The following is a 19,601-nucleotide window of genomic DNA, read 5'->3' as shown; positions in this document are numbered from 1 at the left end:
TGTTCTTCTGTGTGGGAAAAATATGACTTTTTTTTACTATTACTCTTTGAACCACTGAAGTAGTCTGAGTAATCCCTCCGGGTTTCCGTGGACACAGTTGTGATGCCGTCAACAAAGGAAGAATAGCAAAATGAATGTGGTGCTTTTACTTGCTGTGTGTCAATTTCTGTAGCAGGAGAACAGCTGGTGTCGTCTCCCTTTGCCTAGAGATCTGTTGCTTTCTCACCTTATGGGACAACAAAACTCCCCTAATGCCTTCTTTTTAAAAGATAGGCACAAAACGTTATCCAATGCTGTCTGTTTATTATGAGCATGAAACTGTGCAGTGAAAATGTGAGGTCGGAAAGGGACAGAATGAGGAAAAGAACGATGTTTATAAATATAGGGAAATGCTCCTCTTTTTGATCCCCTCACTTTTGTTCAATTTTGAAAATCTGACTTAAAAAAACAACAACTGTAAATGCAACAAATGATGAACACGAGGAAAGGTAAAGGTAGCGTGGCAACTGAACTTTTGAACTTTTCAATATTTGTATTTTGTATTTATTTATTTATTTATTTATTTATTTATTTATTTATTTATTTATTATTGGGACTTATATGCCGCCCTATCTCCCGAAGGACTCAGGGCGGCTAACAACAATAACATACAATAATACAGAAGTTAAAATAAAAATTAAATTAATGTCCACTGTAGAATAAATTAAAATTAAAATAAATTAAAAATTAGAGTTAAAAATTAAAAACATAATTAAAATCCCTGTCAGTCTAGGTCAGCCAGGTGGAAAAGGAGTGTTTTGAGGCCGCTGCGAAAGGACTGGAGAACTGGGGCCATCCGAAGCTCAGGGGGGATCTGGTTCCATAGGGTTGGCGCTCCCACAGAGAAGGCTCTCCCCCTGGGGGTCGCCAGCCGACATTGTCTAGCCGACGGTACCCTGAGGAGGCCTTCTCTGTGTGAGCATACTGGGCAATGGGAAGTCGTTCCCGGCAGCAGATGGTCCTGTAAGTATCCCGGGCCTAAGCCATGTAGGGCTTTAAAGGTAAGTACCAGCACCTTAAATCTTATAATTGACTTCATCTTTCAGTGAGCTTCTTTTGATTTAAAATAAACATTCTCCATCCTTACATCACATTTCACAGCCATGCAATTTTTCACACCCAAATTGATTACTTGGTATTAACCCATTTAGATCAAACTGACACATGATACCAAACAACAGAATAAGATGCGCCCAGATCCCACATACATATATCATAAATTTTGGTGTTTGGTAGATCTAATAGTACATCTAAGATTCATATAAGGCTTCTGGCCAGTAAACCAATTTATCATGATCTTGTTAGTGATTCAGTAAATCATTACTGGTCCTTCAAATGCTATTTGCTACAATACCAATCTTCCAACTGATATTTTTACTTGATCCTGTCTACTTGTAGATGTTCATTTTTATATGTCTTTGTTATTTCATTACTTGTACTTCTATATATCAGTTCAGTAGATGACAATAAGCTATAGCCTATTAAAGCTTAAGGCAGAATGAATGCTTAATCTCAGGTGGAAAAGCAGATCTTTTTCATTTTGGTTCCTGTATAAGTTAAAAGTATCTTTTTGAACTTCTCTTTCCCATTTTCCTCTGTATAATGCACAATCTGATTTTTAACCTTGTTCTCTAACCATTTAGTCTTTCTTCCTTTTTATTATTAAGAAATTGGTTTTAGCACTGCATGTGTAGCATGTATCTTTGCATATTACTTCCCTTATTGTTAGGCATATGTATTTTGTCATCACAGGTAGATCTCCTTTGTAATAAAAATTGCTCACATTGTAGCCTTTCTAGAAACTGAAGCAGATATCCCCAAAGTGTGTGGGTGGATAGATCTATTCTAAATGAATAGAAATGGCATAGAACAGACTTAAAATTGATGGCTGGTTATTCTAAAAAAGAAATCAGATCAGCTGGTTAAAAGCAACCATATTTAATGAAATCAGAAGTACTGAATATCTAGTCCAACGCGACTGTAACCCTCATCTTCCATAAATTAGCCTAATCTATATACTATTATAGTATACTAGTATATTATTATAGTATATACTAATCTATTTACTATTAAAATTCTTGTGTTTTTGTTGTTGTTTGTAATCTTCAAATGGGCAAAATGGTGTGTCATTACCCCAAATGGGCTCACTTGCACAATGCATCCAAAATCCAGGACTCCCATCGGATTAAATTTGGCAAAGTTGTGACAGCTTCACTGCTGGTGTGCCATTATGCTGCCTCAGTCAGCCAGAGTCACACAATCATCATTTCCAATGGTCCCTGCCAGCTTCCCACAAGGAACGTCAAAGGGAAATCAGTCAGGAAGTTTGAAGACCCAGCCCAGGTCAGGTCAGGGAGGATGCAGGCAGGTATGAGAGGGTGCAGTTTGAGTTGGGGAGGGTAAATAGGGGTGCAGCACAGCTTGAGAAAGGTGTGCAGCATTTCAAAGGAGTGCCCAAGGATATGAGGGAGATGTGAAGACAAAGAAGGTCTCGGCAGTGTAGCATGGGGTGGGGACAGTGGACAGGAGTATGCGAGTGAGAGATAAAGAAAAATCTATGAAATGATTACTCAACATGTCATTTTTTGTTTAGTCTGTTTTTAAAACTGTCTAAATCAGGGGTGTCAAACTCAATTTCATTGAGGGCCGCATCAGCATTGTGGTTTATTTATTATTTATTTATTTTATTACATTTATATACCACCCTTTCCCGAAGGACTCAGGGAGGTTTACAGGGTAATTAAAAACCAAAAATACAAAAGTTAAAAACCAAGTTTAAAAAAGATTAAATTTATCCCTGTATAAATAAAACCCCAATTAAAATAAATTAATCCTCAGCCTGGGCCAGAGAGCTCGAAGAGCCAGGTCTTCAGGCCCCGGCGGAATGAACGGAGGTCGGGGGCAGTCCTCACTGGCAGCTGGTTCCAAGGGGCAGGCGCCCCCACTGAGGAGGCCCTATCCCTGGGTGTTACCCGCCGGCAATCTCTTACCGGTGGCACCCTGAGAAGACCCTCCCTGTGGGAGCGCACTGGACAAAGGGAACTTGATGCCGGCAGCAGGTGTTCCCTCAGATATCCCGGACCCAAGCCATGTAGGGCTTCATAGGTCATCACCAGCACCTTGAATTTCACCCGGAGGGCAACCGGAAGCCAATGCAGCTCGCAGAGTAGAGGTGTTACATGGGAGTATCGGGAGACCCCCATCACAACTCGCGCGGCCGCATTCTGCACCAGTTGAAGCCTCCGAGTGGTCCTCAAGGGCAGCCCCATGTAGAGAGCGTTGCAGTAGTCCAAACGGGAGGTCACGAGCGCATGAGTGACTGTGCGTAGGGCATCTCGATCCAGATAGGGTTGCAACTGGCGCACCAGGCGAACCTGGGCAAAAGCCCCCCTCAGGGGGCTGGGTGGGCGTGCCCTCAGGGGGCTGGGTGGGCGTGGCCTGGGTGGGTGTGGCCTACTGGGTGGGCATGGCTAAAGTGCGTATGGCCTACTGGATGGGCATGGCCAGCTCTACATCGTTTGTATCAAGGGTGCCTATGGGGGCCTGGGCAGGACTGGGACAGATCTGAGGGTCTCTGGCAAGAGGAGGGTCTCTGGGCCAGGGCCAAGGCAGTGGGGGCCATTCCCTCACTGTTTCCAAGATGGGTTCGTGGACCACATGAAATCACTTTGCGGGCCGAATCTGGCCCCCGGGCCTTGTGTTTGACATGTCTGGTCTAAATCATTGGCTGCCCCATCTTGTACGACAGTGATTCTATTTTTTTATTACATATGTACTTCATTTTATCTATCCTGAATAGAATAGGGGATGTTCAGGGGATCAGGACTTCTGTCTAACCACATTCTCCATACCATGTGCAAGTTCATATACTTTTGTCCTGTGTCTCCTTTTCCTCTTGTTTTCAAAATGAAAAAGCATCAAATGTAATCTTTGCTAAAAAGAGGGGATATTCCCATCTCTGTTCATTTCTTTGAATATCAGTCTCATCTCTCTTTTTTTTAAAATCCCATTTATATCCCGCCCTTCTCCGAAGACTCAGGGCGGCTTACAATCTAAAGCACAAATCAATGTGCTTAGCAATAGCCTTCATTCTATGTATATGCCTGCTTATTAGGGCTTTCGCCCCTCCCCCCAAGCGACATTATTACAAAGTCAGCTTATTGCCCCCAACAATCTGGGTCCTCATTTTACCTACCTCGGAAGGATGGAAGGCTGAGTCAACCTTGAGCCTGGTGGGACTCGAACCTGCACTAATTGCAGGCAGCTGGTGTTACTTAAGGAGGCACCACCAAGGCTCTCAGTCTCCTGTTGTGTCATGAAAACAGCACTGAGGTTTGATTTCTGCTTGTCTACTAATTTGTTCTGCAGTTTTAACCACTTCAGCCCTTATATTAATAACAGTGGGGATAGTTATGCTTTCAAGAGCCTGCCAGGAGACAGAATTTCAGTTCAAATGACATTTATACTGAAGCAGTGGAAAAACAACATGAAGTTTACTCTCCATCAAAGAGCGCTGTGTGCCTCTGCTGTATTTTATATCAAGACTGCCTCATGAAATGATGGATGAGTCTTAAAGATATGGGTCATCTAGAAATTGGAAGTTTTAGTATAATATGAAATATCAAAAGATATAGATATGGTTCCTGCACCTTACTATACTGTAGTGACTACAATATAAATTGCAATTCCTATCTGCTATTAAAAATGCCAAGAAAACATTTTAAATGAGAAACCAACTACAATATGTTACCATCGCAACCTTTGAAGAAAATTTCTGTGTAACTTCAAAGTTCTTTGTATATATACTTTGACCTAGAACAGTACTATTCTATTTAACTTCATGTTTCTTACAGGGCCAATAATTGCTAGTAAAAGGTTAATTTGAATTAGAAGCAGTGCTTTTTTTGTAAAAGAAAAAAGTGCCGGAACTCACACATGTCATATAACACACCTTGCCTACCCTACAAGGTTCCATTCAAAAAAGGTGCCAGAACTCTGTTCTGAGCGTTCTATGAGAAAAAAAAGCCCTGATTAGAAGGATGGGATTATAATAGATGACAAGACTACACGGAGTCAAATCATTTCTCCCATACACCCATGTATACCTCAGTTTAAGTATATCCATACTTAAAAAAATATTGTACCTAGAATGGCAGTTTATGTGAACAATCTGTGAAATTATTCTTTGGGTTACCTCATTCATATAGGTATATTTTCTTCCATGGTATTCATACTAGTAGAGTTCTGAATGCAATTTGTTAAATGTATGTCACACATAAATGTACCCCAGGAAGCATTATAGAACTCCAAAATAGTTGCCATTTTCTTGTCCCGCATAGCATAACATATAACATATACCTGTTGCTGGACGCAAGGCCATAGGAATTTTATATACAGTACCTCACTCCTGTTCCTCTGCTGATTTAGAGCCAATCACAAGTAGTTCCCTTTTCTCAAGTTGACCCTTTCTCCTATTATTTCACAATATATTGCTTGAACAGTATACTTGCTATGGAAGTAATGGCTCTATTGGTACATTGGAGAAATGGAGAATAGGACAGCTTTGTAGGGCTTGGCGTGAAATTGAAAATATATATTGAGAAGCCCAAGTGAAACCTCCTGAAGTGTGATTTGTTTAATTGATTCAATGTTGATTCCTCATGTCTCCATTTAGGAATGGGATTGGCCATACATTGACCTTCTGAAAGGGATTTTCAAAATCTTGAGTTTCTGACTGGATCACGGCATTGCTTTTTTATTTGTTGGTGCATTCGTTATGCTTAATATAGCGGATCTGAGCAGATTCCACACTTGTGAAATCTCCTTTGCTTCTGCTTGTTTAATTGGAACTCGAGCTCATAAAACAGAGTCCAGCTCATAACACACACAGTTAAAATGTACAAAAACTTCAACACTGATTTATAATTCAGCAATATATTGGATTGCTTATCCTTTCTTTAAGCATTCTGCCTGCTACTATTTTTATTCTATTCCCCCTCCTCGTTTCTCACACAACATATATTAAAAAATAGAATTGCACATGAAGCAGACATTCAGAATTGCATGCCACTGTCATCAGAAATGTTTTTTTTAAATATAACTTCAGAAAATGATTAGAGAGTTAAATCAAACAGAAAAAAGATGCCTGCTATTCAAAGACTTTAAAAAAACAAAACAGAAACCCAGATACATATTCTGTTAACAATATATACAAATGTCATTATTATTGCCCTAGCTAACTATGCTTTATTCTCTTCATAGTAGTAATAAAATGCATATAAAGTATTTAAAGGGACATTATATCCTAATAGGGACGCGGTGGCTCAGTGGGTTAGGACACTGAGCTTGTCGATCAGAAGGTCGGCAGTTTGGCGGGTCGAATCCCGAGTGCCGCGTAGCAGAGTGAGCGCCTGTTACTCGTCCCAGCTTCTGCCAACCTAGCAGTTTAAAAGCACATAAAAATGCAAATAGAAAAATAGGGACCACTACGGTGGGAAGATAACAGCGTTCCGTGCGCCTTTGGCGTCTAGTCATGCCGGCCACATGACCACGTAGACGTCCTTGGACAAGCGCTGGCTCTTCGGCTTTGAAACGGAGATGAGCACCGGCCCCTAGAGTTGGAAACGACTAGCACACATGTGCGGGGGAAACTTTATCTTTTACCTATATCCTAATAATGATGTGGAAACAATTTAAAGGAGGTTTTTTTCCCCCTAATCCAGATGTAAAAACTACACAAAATATCCACAACACTGTTTCTCAATCTTGGGAACTTTAAGGCATGTGGACTTCAACTCCCAGAATTCCCCAGCCAACCACTTTCCTTAAAGTTCCCAAGGTTGAGAAACACTGTTTCACAGCATTGAAATGAAATAAATAAATGCTGGATGAGGAATTCTGGAAGTTGAAGTCCATGAGTCATAAAAGGGCCAAGTTTGAGAACCCCTGCCCTGCCCAGTAAAAGGTTTTGCATGATCTTGGCAAGTAAGCTAGGCTTGGATATTTCCAAGCAAGGAAGGAATTCAAGAAATTGCTAGCTATTCACCAAAATAATCTATGTTCACAATTTTCACTAAGCCATCACAGTTTCATAATGGATTGTTGAATAAACCACAAGTGACTAAGTTCATGCAGCACACTAAGTCCAAAAGAAATAAACCATATTATAACAATATCTGTGAATAATGTCTCCATGTAATGTTCCACTCAAATGCTCTCCAGTTTAATTTTCTTGGGGTTTTTTTATTGTGAAAAGTTGCAATAGTAATGGATTTTTAAAACTTTCCCTCAAAAAGAAAAAAATAATAATCCTAAAATAGTTATAGCAGCTGTGAGAAAGGGCTATTAAGAGTAGGCATTCCAAGTGAAAATAGAGATGAGTGTCTTGTTGCTTGTAATATTATAATACACATTCTGCAGTGTTTACCTGTATACAGTCATCTACTCTGAATTCTAAACAAAGGAAAGAGTACGGAAACACAACAGGCTGGATGGGGGGGGGGCGGAAAGGAAGCTAGTTTAATAGGTTTCCTAAACTAAGGTAAACCAATGTAGCTTTAACATCATAAAAACACTTTGATACTAGTTGCATTGAAATCATCATGGCTTATTTCCAAATAATGCTGTCTTGAAATGTTGTGCCAAGATTTATGGTATCATCATAAAAGCTGAAGCAGCAACAAAACCCAAGACAGGTCTTGAATGACTGGGAAATAAGTTTAAATATGTAAAATACAATTCTGCTTTCGCTTTTAATTGTAGTTATAAAGAGGGAAATTTCTGGAAAATAAACACAGAACTCAAATAATATTTATCCAGGTAGTGTATTCTCCATATGTATTCACTGAGGAAGTTATCTCAGCTATGAATTGCAGGCTTGGCAGTTTTAATGTTTTATTTGTTAGCTTGAGGACAATTTAAGTGGGATGATAATTCACATCTGTTTTATCTAGAGAGAGATGAAGTAATAAATTGGCAATAATGCTCACCTACAAAATGCTTAGATTCTAGAGTTGGTGGTATTGGTTTTACAATATGTTTGGATTCTATCTACAGTTAGATTCACAATCTATCACTGGTGGCAACTTAGTAATTCAAGTACCTAATAATTTTAAGGTAGTATCTGAGAATATAGAGAATTCCAAGTAAGGTGGTGTTTGTAAAATTAGGGTGTTATACTAATAATTTCTCTTATTATGATTTGTCGTACTGTCAAGCAGATATTTAGACTGGATTCGGCATTTTTGTCCATCTGTCTAGTCTTTCCCAAGTACCTGGGATAGGCAGATGTTGTTTAATAATATTAAAGGTATTGTCATAGGATGTAAGCTGTTCCAAGTAAAGCTGCCTTTTGCAAGTGTTATTGTTACGGTTATGATTATTCACAAAATGAAGAATAGCTATTCTTTTCCATTTTTAGTTGGTTGAACAGTAATGTATCACTAAATATTACAGCCTTAAATGAATGTGATTGTTGTCCAAGATACATCTCTGAGAGCTATTACCATGGCACTTTGTCTAAATTATAACAGTCTTAGGAGTTACACTCCCTGGGATAAAAATGATCTGCCAGTAACAAATGCCTCCCTATAGTGCAGCCTGCTTTAACATGATGCATCGTTGATCTTTTTTTTAACTTTTCTTTCAAACATTCTAAATTTCTTCTCTGCCTGTAAAAGAAGTCAGGGTTATATGGCGTCTGATCTTCCTAAATTAAACCCAGTTGTGTGGGTACCTGCAGTCAAGGCCTGGGTGTTGGGGTGTTGTCTAGTACTGCTGTTTTTATCAGAAGATTGGGAGCATACCGTGGTGTATATTTCCTTATCTTAGGTGAGTGGTACATAGAATTGTAGATGAGTTCATATATTATAAGGTTCAGGATTGTAGTACGTAATGAAGCAAATATTTTACTTCAGTTCATTAAAGGTTATACATTGGTTATACTTTGTTTTGCCTTGGCCTTTGTGAGAATCCATGTACACTAGGATGATCTTTCTCGTCTTCAGTCTAATTAACCTTGAGAAACAGATATCCCTTTGTTCTGGTATAAACACCTGTTATAAACAAAGACTCCTTAGCCTTGATGGTGTCATTCTTGGCAAAACTCAACCTTGAATCTTGATGGTGTCACTCTTGGCAGCAGAGCAAAATCTTCTAAGATAAGAGAAACTTATCCTCCATGTCCTTGGTAAAATTCAGTGAGATGCAACTTAAAAAGAAGATGTGCTTAATTATGATTTGACTAAAAACTAGTAAAAAAAATGTTGGTGGGATAGAATTAACCATTCTTCAGTATGGTTGGATAGCCCTTGATTGATGTCTCATGTTATATCTTTATATTACTTTCTTATATAAGGTTGGAATAAACCGTCCACTACTCCTACATCCAAAACAGACTGTAACCTAGCCTTTGGGGGTTAGGCATGATAAGTAATGAAATTTGTATAAAAACATAATGACAGAAACTCTGTGACTTCTGTATCTGTGCCCAGCACTAGGACACAAGTATGAAAACCAGGTTTAGCATCGTGATGTTATTGTGCACATCTTTCTTTCTTTGTTTGTTTGTTTGTTTTGGCATCATAGCTAGCCCTGGACTCCTATGCCCATAATCTTTCCAAGTTTTTTTTTCCACGTGAAGTACATGACTGCTGGCTCTGAGACATGTTAACTGGAGTATGTGTTATCCATCTGAAACTAAGCCATGGTTTATTTCAGGATTGTTCATATCCTCTTTTCAGTACCTTGAAATTAAATGAAGCAAAGTTTTGATGTTCACCTATAGTTGAAATATTTCAGTCAAAGTATATAAAAATAACACCAAGACTTTTCAATAGGAAATTTGTCTTTATTACAAAAAAAGCAGGAAACGATTATGCTATTATAGGGGATGCATAAAGTATTATCCTCCCACAAGATGATCTAATACTGCATGTTTTCACCAAATGTACTTCAGGATAAGATAAATCAACTATAATCTCACCTACTCAGATGAAGTTTCTTTTCTTCTTTATTCAAGGATGATTTTTAGAGTTTTCTGTAAAAACGATTTTTGAGAAGAATTGGATACAGTTACAAGAATTCCAGCAAGTATACTATTTCAACCATTTTCCATTTAGAACTAATGTATCCCCATGGACTCTGGGACAGAGATGCTGTGATTTTCTTTGTAACAACCTTCCCATCACCTGGTGAAAAGGTGAAACTTACAACTGACCATTATTATACGAATGGGTTATCAGTTTGGGAACCAGTTCTGACATCTCTCTTAAAGGAGATGTCACAGTGAAAGTGAAGTGGATATTTCTGATCTGACATGTATTAAAAGGATGGTTCCTTGTGCCTTGGTCGCCAAGAAGTCTATCCCCTCTTGTGTCCCCAGGGTTCAAAATTCACCATAGTGATGGTAACGTTGACGAGCATGGCAGGCATTTTCTTTGCTCTTTTATTTTATTGGGAGGGAGATTTTTTTTCTGCTTTTTAAAACACGTTTTTAGGATTTATTATTTCTTATCACAAAGTGACCAAAACAACAACAACACATGATTCTGATTTTCAACCATTCTGGCTAAGAATCTGCAGAAAATGGGATTTAGGAATCAACTGAAACCCTAAGCTCTTAAGTTGTTCACCTTTAATTTAAAACTTCCTTTTGCGTGGCTGGTTACTGGAAGTAGAAATAAGTCAGTTTACTATATCTCATATTATATTGGAAGTTACCGATAATCTTCCTGGGAAAGATATCTTAAGAAGAAAAAGTGAAAACTTCAATAAATGTTCTGTTCATATAATTCAATTTCATTTTTCCCCCTAAGCCCTAAATGTTAAACAAAGCTGAAGAGGTTTAGGAGGAAATGCTCTAGCAAGTTACAGTACAATAGAAAGTCTCTTATAAAATTGGCCAGTAATAAAGCAGTGCACCAGAATGTACTGATTTAATTGATCTTTCATCTGTTGTAGCTGCCAGACTGTATCTTTCACTGCCCGGCAGTTTTCCTTCTCCGTTCCATTTTCCTGCCAACATCTGTTCACTGGGTGCTTTTTGAAGAAGCATTTTCTTTATTAATCTTTCCTTTTTCTTAGTGGGGGTGGGGCTGGGGACAGGAATCACCTGTTTTGTCACAGAGTCTCAGTCCAGCATCTAGTTTAGCTTTGTGGCTAAATATATTACTTAACGTCACTCTGATTCTATCTCTTTCTCGCTTTATCACCATTGGGGGAAAAGTTCCAGTGAAGATTTTAAAGAGAAATGTTTAAAGCGAGATGAGCATGCCGGCGGGTAACACCCAGGGGTAGGGCCTTCTCAGTGGGTGCGCCTGCCCTGTGGAACCAGCTGCCTGCGGAGCTTAGGACTGCCCCCAACCTCCGTTCATTCTGCCGGGACCTGAAGACCTGGCTCTTCGAGCTCTCTGGCCCAGGCTGAGAATATTTTTAATTTTAATTTTAACTGGGTTTTAATTTTCTCAGGGTTCTATTTAATCTCTTTTAATTTGTTTTAACGTTTGTATTGACTGTTTTTAAATGCCCTGTAAACCGCCCTGAGTCCTTCGGGAAAGGGTGGTATATAAATCTAAATAAAATAAATAAATAAATAAAATAAACATAACAGAAATGTTTCATAGTATTGTATCTCTTAACCAGTTGGTCTAGGGCACAGGTCGGCAACCTGCGGCTCCCAGCCGCCCGGTGCGCGCGCACCTCTTCCAACGGGCAGTGGTGCGCGCGCACCTCTCCAAATGGAGAGTGGCACCGCCCGTTTGGAGAGGTGCACGCGCACCTCCCCGAATGGGCGGAGGTGCGCGCGCACCTCCCCAAACCTTTGGAGAGGTGCGCGCATACCTCCGCGTGAATGGGCAGCGGTGCCGCTCTTTGAGGAAGCTGCCGCGGCCCATCTGTGAAGCTGCCGAAAGCGGCAGCTTAGCAGACGGGCCGCGGCAGCTTCCTCAAAGAGCGGCGCCCCTGCCCATTCTGAGAGGTGCGCGCGCACCTCTCCGAACGACCGGAGGTGCGCGCGTACCTCCGCGCGAATGGGCAGCGGTGCCGCTCTTTCAGGAAGCCCGCCGCGGCCCGTCTGTGAAGCTGCCGAAAGCGGCAGCTTAGCAGACGGGCCGCGGCAGCTTCCGCAAAGAGCGGCGCCCCTGCCCATTCCGAGAGGTGCGCGCTTTCGGCAGCTTCCTCAAAGAGCGGCGCCGCTGCCCCTTCGCACGGAGGTACGCGCGCACCTCCCCAAAGGTTTGGGGAGGTGCGCGCGCAACTCCGGTCGTTCGGAGAGGTGCGCGCGCACCTCTCGGAATGGGCAGGGGCGCCGCTCTTTGAGGAAGCTGCCACGGCCCGTCTGCAAAGCTGCCGAAAGCGGCAGCTTTGCAGACGGGCCGTCGCCATCGGGCAACCGGGAACCGGTTCCATCTCATTTTTTAAAAAATGGCAGCCGCGTGCGTCCGCGCATGCGCAAAAAACCTTTTTGCGCATGCGCGTGCATGGACACACGCACGCGGCTCCCTCTTTTTTTAATTTGTGATGGAACCGGTTCCCAGTGGCTCTTTTTCTTTTTTAGGTTGCCGACCCCTGGTCTAGGGACATTGTGAGATCCTTCTCTGTGGGCGCTCCGGAACTATGGAATCAGTTACCGGTAGAGCTCCGGTGGCGCCCGATCTTCGCTCCTTTCGCCACGATCTAAAAACATTTTTATTCGAACAAGCCGGCCTGGCCTGATGGGGGATTGGTGGGGGTTTTATTGCTGTATTTCTGGGGATTTTATAAATGTATTGTATTAATTGTTTTTTAATGGGCAACTATTTAATCTTCTTTTAATATTTGTAACTTTGCATTTTATTCTTGCTCTGTTCACCACCCTGAGTCATTCGGGAGAAGGGCGGTATAGAAATATTAATAAAGTAAACTAAACTAAACATTGTAGTTTCCGTTAAAGAAAATGTATAGTGAGCTACATGTTAAATTTGTTCATCAATTTTCTCCCTTTATTACAACTTAAAAAAAACAATGGAATAGCCATTAAGGAGGAAAAAAGTGAGAAAGAAATATAGATTTATACACAGTGTAAAAAAGAACAAGAATTTTCAAAATTACATTAAATCAATGCTACATATAAAGTAATTCTATTACTGGAAATTAAGCAGTGACCAATATTTAACAACAACAAAAAAATGCCAATAGGTTAAGAATCGGTTTTAAAATAAACAGTCAATAGTAAAAAGTTCTATCAAAGTTAGGAGATTCATATTTACAGAGTCTGAATTGTATATCTTTTATGTTAAGAGAAACCAAGACTGTGATGCAAATATATGACACCTAGTTTTTGAAAGTTGTATGTTCTAGGGCAGTGATGGCGAACCTTTTAGAGACCAAGTGCCCAAACTACAACCCAAAACCCACATGTATCATCGGGTGATGGGTGGGCGTGGCCCATTGGGTGGGTGTGGCCCATTGGGTGGGCATGGCTGCGGTGGTAACGGCAGATTAGTTGGGACTAAAAAGTTCAATCAATCAATTCCAACTTTGCAAGGTCTTTTTTCCCCCGTGAGTTGAAATTGATTGATTGGATTTTTTAATATATTTTTTTGCACACGGCAGCGGAGGCCTAAAGCAAAAAGCTTTTATAAAACCCAGCTGAAGGCCTAGGACTGGGGCGACGGTGTGCGTGCCCACAGAAAGGGCTCTGCGTGCCACCTCTGGCACGTGTGACATAGGTTCATCACCATGGTTCTAGGGCTAGGCATTCAAAGGAATAAGAAAATTCACAATTCCTAGTCTATGCAGCTCTCTACTGTAGTAATTCAAAACATTTTTTCTTATTTGTTTTCTTTGCCAACTGTTATATCACCATTTCATCAGGGTTATCCTCTGTGAATCTCAAGTGAAAAGAAAAGGTCAAAAGTGTGCTTCTCATATTTTCTTCTAAAATCTCTGTTGCATCTGGCCTATCATTCTTTCTATTACACAGGGATATAAAATATTGCTTCACTGATGCTGTGAGCAATTCTGTCCGTTTCATTTATATCTTAAGGAAAGATAACTTATTCCTTTTTTGTATTTATTTCCAGACTTTGGCTAGGGCATCCTGGTTCTTTTTTCTAATGTGTTGGATGGACAGACTGCTTTAAGCTAAATTAATTTAGTCAAATGTGAAATGTGTAGGTGGTTAGCCTGCTAATGTATTTTAGTGGACAAGACAACATTATATAATCATTATAGTACAAACCATAAAAGATAACAGTAAAGAGAAACTATTTTCTATCTCAGAAATGCAGTGGATGTGTGCTCAGGTTGCTTCAGTACACGTTGGAGGCTCTGCCCATCTTTACCTGCAGTCCTGTCCTTCCTAGTGTGGGAAACACCTGGCCTAGGAAAATCTCAATTATTATTTTTGATCAATATGTTCATTTGCTTGCTGTTTTTATGAAGCAATAAATGCTCACTTTGTAGGTGTCCTCTTGCTTGTCAGCATGATATTAGCTTTGTGATCTTATTTTACATTTGATGCTTTGGCTTAGATTGATAGGTGCCTTGAATCATCTTCTTGCTCATTAATTGCTTCTCCCCGCCAATTGGTGCTATATAAGATCATAACTATTTTTATTTGAAGTCTGGAATATGTCTGCTTTCTATTCTTTGGGGAATGTTTCGATTTTAGGTAAAGAATAGAATAGAATAGAATAGAATAGAATAGAATAGAACAGAACAGAGCTGGAAGGGACCTTGGAGGTCTTCTAGTCCAGCACCCCGCTCAAGCAAGAGAACCTATACCATATCAGACAAATGACTGTCTAGCCTCCTCTTAAAAATCTCCAGTGATGGAGCCCCACGATTTCTGGAGGCAAGCTGTTCCACTGGTTAATTGTCCTCACTATCAGAAAGTTTCTCCTTAATTCCAGGTTACTTCTCTCTTTGATCAGTTTCCAACCATTGTTTCTTGTCCTGCCCTCTGGTGATTTGGAGAATAATGTGACCCCCCTCTTCTTTGTGGCATCCCCTCAAATAGTGGAATACTCCTATTTCTTTTCTTTAGACTAGCCCAGGGGTCGGCAACCTAAAAAAGAAAAAGAGCCACTGGGAACCGGTTCCATCACAAATTAAAAAAAGAGGGAGCCGCGTGCGTGTGTCCATGCACGCGCATGCGCAAAAAGGTTTTTTGCGCATGCGCGGACGCACGCGGCTGCCATTTTTTAAAAAATGAGATGGAACCGGTTCCCGGTTGCCTGATGGCGACGGCCCGTCTGCAAAGCTGCCGCTTTCGGCAGCTTTGCAGACGGGCCGTGGCAGCTTCCACAAAGAGCGGCGCCCCTGCCCATTCCGAGAGGTGCGTGCGCACCTCTCCGAACGACCGGAGTTGCGCGCGCACCTCCGGTCGTTCGGAGAGGTGCGCGCGCACCTCTTGGAATGGGCAGGGTCGCCGCTCTTTGCGGAAGCTGCCGCGGCCCTTCTGCTAAGCTGCCGCTTTCGGCAGCTTCACAGACGGGCCGCGGCGGGCTTCCTGAAAGAGCGGCACCGCTGCCCATTCGCGCGGAGGTACGCGCGCACCTCCGGTCGTTCGGAGAGGTGCGCGCGCACCTCTTGGAATGGGCAGGGTCGCCGCTCTTTGCGGAAGCTGCCGCGGCCCTTCTGCTAAGCTGCCGCTTTCGGCAGCTTCACAGACGGGCCGCGGCGGGCTTCCTGAAAGAGTGGCACCGCTGCCCATTCGCGCAGAGGTACGCGCGCACCTCTCCAAAGGTTTGGGGAGGTGCGCGCGCACCTCCGCCCATTCGGGGAGGTGCGCGTGCACCTCTCCAAACGGGCGGTGCCACTCTCCATTTGGAGAGGTGCGCGCGCACCACTGCCCGTTGGAAGAGGTGCGCGCGCACCGGGCGGCTGGGAGCCGCAGGTTGCCGACCTGTGGACTAGCCAAACCCAAGGCCTGCAGCTGTTCTTCATATGTTTTGGTCTCCAGGCCTTTGATCATATTAGTTGCTCTTCTCTGAATTTTTTCCAGACTCTCAACATTTTTTTCGGATATGGTGACCAAAATTGGCTGCAGTATTCAAGGTGTGGTCTTACTAGGGCTTTATAAAGCAGTACTAATACTTCATGTGATCTTGATTCTATGCCTCTGTTTATACAACCCAGGATTGTATTAGCTTTTTTGGTTGCTGCTGCACACTGCTGCCTCGTAGTTAAGTGATCGTCCACTAGGACTCCAAGATCCCTCCCACAGTTACTGTTTTTAAGCCAGGTCTGGCCCAGTCTGTACTTGTATCTTTGATTTTTCCTGCCTCAAAAGTAAAACTGCAAAATCTTTTTTAATATTTGTATTCATTTGTATTTTATTGTTGTTAGCCTCCCTGAGTCCTTCGGGAGATAGGGCGGCATACAAGTCTCATTATAAATAAATAAATAAATAAATTAGCTATTAGTTATAAAATAGATAAAATGATATTGTTTTAACAAAGTTACCTGTATCCCGTAATTAACATGACATTAACATTCAGCAAACATACACAACACTTGCACCTATTTCCCAAGTTGGCGATTTTGACCAAGGCAACGGCTGATGTGCAGTTAATAGGAGAGACTGCTTTAATGAATTCCTACACTGGCCTTCTCTACCATCCTGGAATTGCATCCCCCAGAATTTCCAGTCAATGCCACATTCTAGTAAAGAGTTCTGGGATTTGCCATCTCAGCAGATCAGGAGAAGAACATCCTGATCATCAGGTTGGGGAAAGCTGATTTACTGTTACCTTAGAGCAACCATTTGTTTCTTTAGATGTCAAAGACATAGTGTACATACAACAGACTAAATAATTTCAGCCCTGCTCTGAGAAAAGACCTATCAAAGCAAGAATAATTTGTAAGTGAATTTGGTAGATGAACGCACAGATAGAATTGGGATAATGCACTGATGTCATGATAGCAATAGACTAATACAAAAACATAATATTATGCAGTCACTGATATCTGAAAGACCCAAGCTGTACAGCTTCCGAGGAGTAGTTCCCAAATGATTCATTCATACTGTACATTACTCCAAATTAAAATCAACACAATCCTGAACTGTATTTGGCTATGCCATGTAAAACATTGGCTTCCTTTTACTACATCGTGCCAAGAGCTCTCTCAATTTGAAAATGCAAAGATGGGAAACCAAGAAGGAGGATGGGTTGGGCCAATTCCATTATTAATAGTCTTTATATAGATTTTCTATCTTATTAAGTTTAATATCTGTCCTGTACAGATAGTCCTCAACTTAATACCACAACTGAGTCCTGAATTTCTGTTGTTGAGTGAGACATTTGTTAAGTGAATTTTGCCCTTTCTACAACCTTTCTTGCCACAGTTGTTAAGTGAATCACAGCAGCTGATAAGTCAGCAACACAGTTGTTAAGTAAATATGGCTTCTCCATTAACATTTCTTGTCAGAAGGTTGCAAAAGGTGAACACATGCCCCAGGACACTTCAACCGTCATACATATGAGTCAGTTGCCAAGCCTCTGAATTTTGATCATGTCACCATCGGAATGCTGCAATGGTTGTAAGTGTGAAAACCGGTCATAATTAATTTTTCCCCAATGCCATTGTAACTTTGAGCAGTCACTAAATGAACTGTTGTAATTTGAGGACTACTTGTATTGTCTCTTTGTCTTTCTGTGTATGTTGCTAGGAACATCAAAATTAAGCATAAGCATACCACAATTGCATTTCTTTCCTAAATTGGAATTTCTGGCCAAGACAATAGCTGATAAGCAGTTAATAGGGAAAATATTCACATTTAATTCCTACACTGAGAACAAGCATCTCCCTTTGTTCTTCCCTTAATTCCAGAACTTCCCCTATTTTTCTCTCTCCCAGATTTTCTCCCTAGGATTCTCTGAATCCTAGACTATTTTTCTGGGCCCCTTATGAAAAAAAAGTGCAAAATAGTATTTCCCCCCCCTTTCACCAGGTGCCTTATACAGTATTCTTTCATGACCTATGGGGCCAATTAGCACTAGGCTTGCAATAATGAATCTTTCTCCTACTACCCTAGACCTGTGCCTGTTGCTGGAAGTCAAGTCAGCTACTGCTAAAATCTCTTGTGACAGCTATTTAACACCTAATCAAGTGCTAAGCTGATAAATAATGCATTTCTTAGCATCGTCCAGATCTTAATAAACATTGTAAAGAGTGTGGAGTTCCCAGCTTATCTTTGCAGCTTTGCACCTCAGCAAGTCCTGTTAAAATTAAAATCAATTGTTGAGTAATAGTTTGTTCTTTTAAGAAAGAACATGCATAACCAAGAATAAGCAGCTTGCTGGCCGTGATAACTAAGCTCTGTGTAGGATGCATGAATAGAGTTAAGAAATGCAGCAGTCAAATGCAGCAATTATATAACATGCTGAGATTGCCCCTAGAAGATGAGTTGTGCACATACATGCATGCACTCATATAGTACATATAAATATATCCTCATTCACCAAAGTATCAAGCTGTATTTACAGTTCTCTTATGTTAGGCAGTAGCAGGTGTTAATTATTTTGAAACTCCTATTTGTTTTTTAAATGTGTCAGCTGTTTCTCTCCAAAAGTTTCTCTGCAGTTCCACCCAGAACATCACTGATTATTTCAACCCTTCTTTTGGTTTTCTTTAAAATCCTTCAGACATTTCCTTTAAATAGTATCCCGCAAATTTGTGTCAATTTTTAGTATAAATGAGATTCATCAGCAATGTGATACTCACTATGCCACATCTACCCGTCTCAATGGAATAGCCCAAGCCTGCAAAGATGAAGTGAGGAAAGCTAAGGCTCAAAATGAACTATGTAAGGCTTGTGACAAAAATCAAAAATAACCCCCCAAAAGCTTCTTCCAACATGTAAAAAACAAAAAAAATTAAGGAAACAATTGGTCCATTAATAGGAGAAAGTGGCAAGAAGGTGACAAGCCACAGGCAGAAAACAGAACTGCTTAACTTGTTTTTGCACCTGTCTTTAACAAAAGGAAAAAAAAACAGTCCAACCTTTCAAAAGCAGTACCATAAAAAACAGATTAGAAACACATTAAGATAGGCAAGAAAATGGTAAATGAGCAACTGTCCACCCTAGATGAGTTCAAATCACCAGGACCAGATGGATTACACCCCAAGGTTCTGAAGGAACTGGCAAATGTGATCTCAGAAGCACTGAACTATATCTTTCAAAGATCCTGGAGCACCGGGGAACTACCAGAGGACTGGAAAAGAGCTGATGTAGTTCCCATCTTCAAAAAAAGGAAAAAAATAGATCCAGGTAACTACACACCTATCAGCCTTCCCTGATATCTGGGAAGATAAGATTCTGGGAAAGATAATCAAGCAACGAATCAGCGAACACCTAGAGGCAAATAAAGTCATAACCAAAAGCCAACATGGGTTTGTCGAAAACAGATCATGCCAGATAAATCTTACTGCATTCTTTGACAAAGTGACAAAATTAGTGGACCAAAGAAATGGTTGGATATAATTTACTTAGTTTTTAGTAGGATATTTAGTAAAGTAGACCACAACCTACTACTTGATAAAATTGAAAATTATGGGTTAGACAGCCTCACCACTCA

General features: G+C 40.9%; 1 protein-coding gene and 1 long non-coding RNA gene across 4 annotated transcripts in view; one reads left to right on the top strand and one right to left on the bottom strand.

The window, feature by feature from the left end:
* Window positions 1-19,601, top strand: part of PRKN (parkin RBR E3 ubiquitin protein ligase) — a 712,723-nt gene that overhangs the window by 402,138 nt on the left and 290,984 nt on the right. The gene's annotated exons all lie outside the window — the stretch shown is intronic.
* LOC310646568 overlaps window positions 1-19,601 on the bottom strand; it is a 159,843-nt gene that overhangs the window by 26,300 nt on the left and 113,942 nt on the right. The gene's annotated exons all lie outside the window — the stretch shown is intronic.

This window comes from Vipera ursinii (assembly GCF_947247035.1).
Source record: "Vipera ursinii genome assembly, chromosome: 1".
Taxonomy (NCBI): domain Eukaryota; kingdom Metazoa; phylum Chordata; class Lepidosauria; order Squamata; family Viperidae; genus Vipera; species Vipera ursinii.
This window is presented reverse-complemented; position numbering and strand designations above follow the sequence as displayed.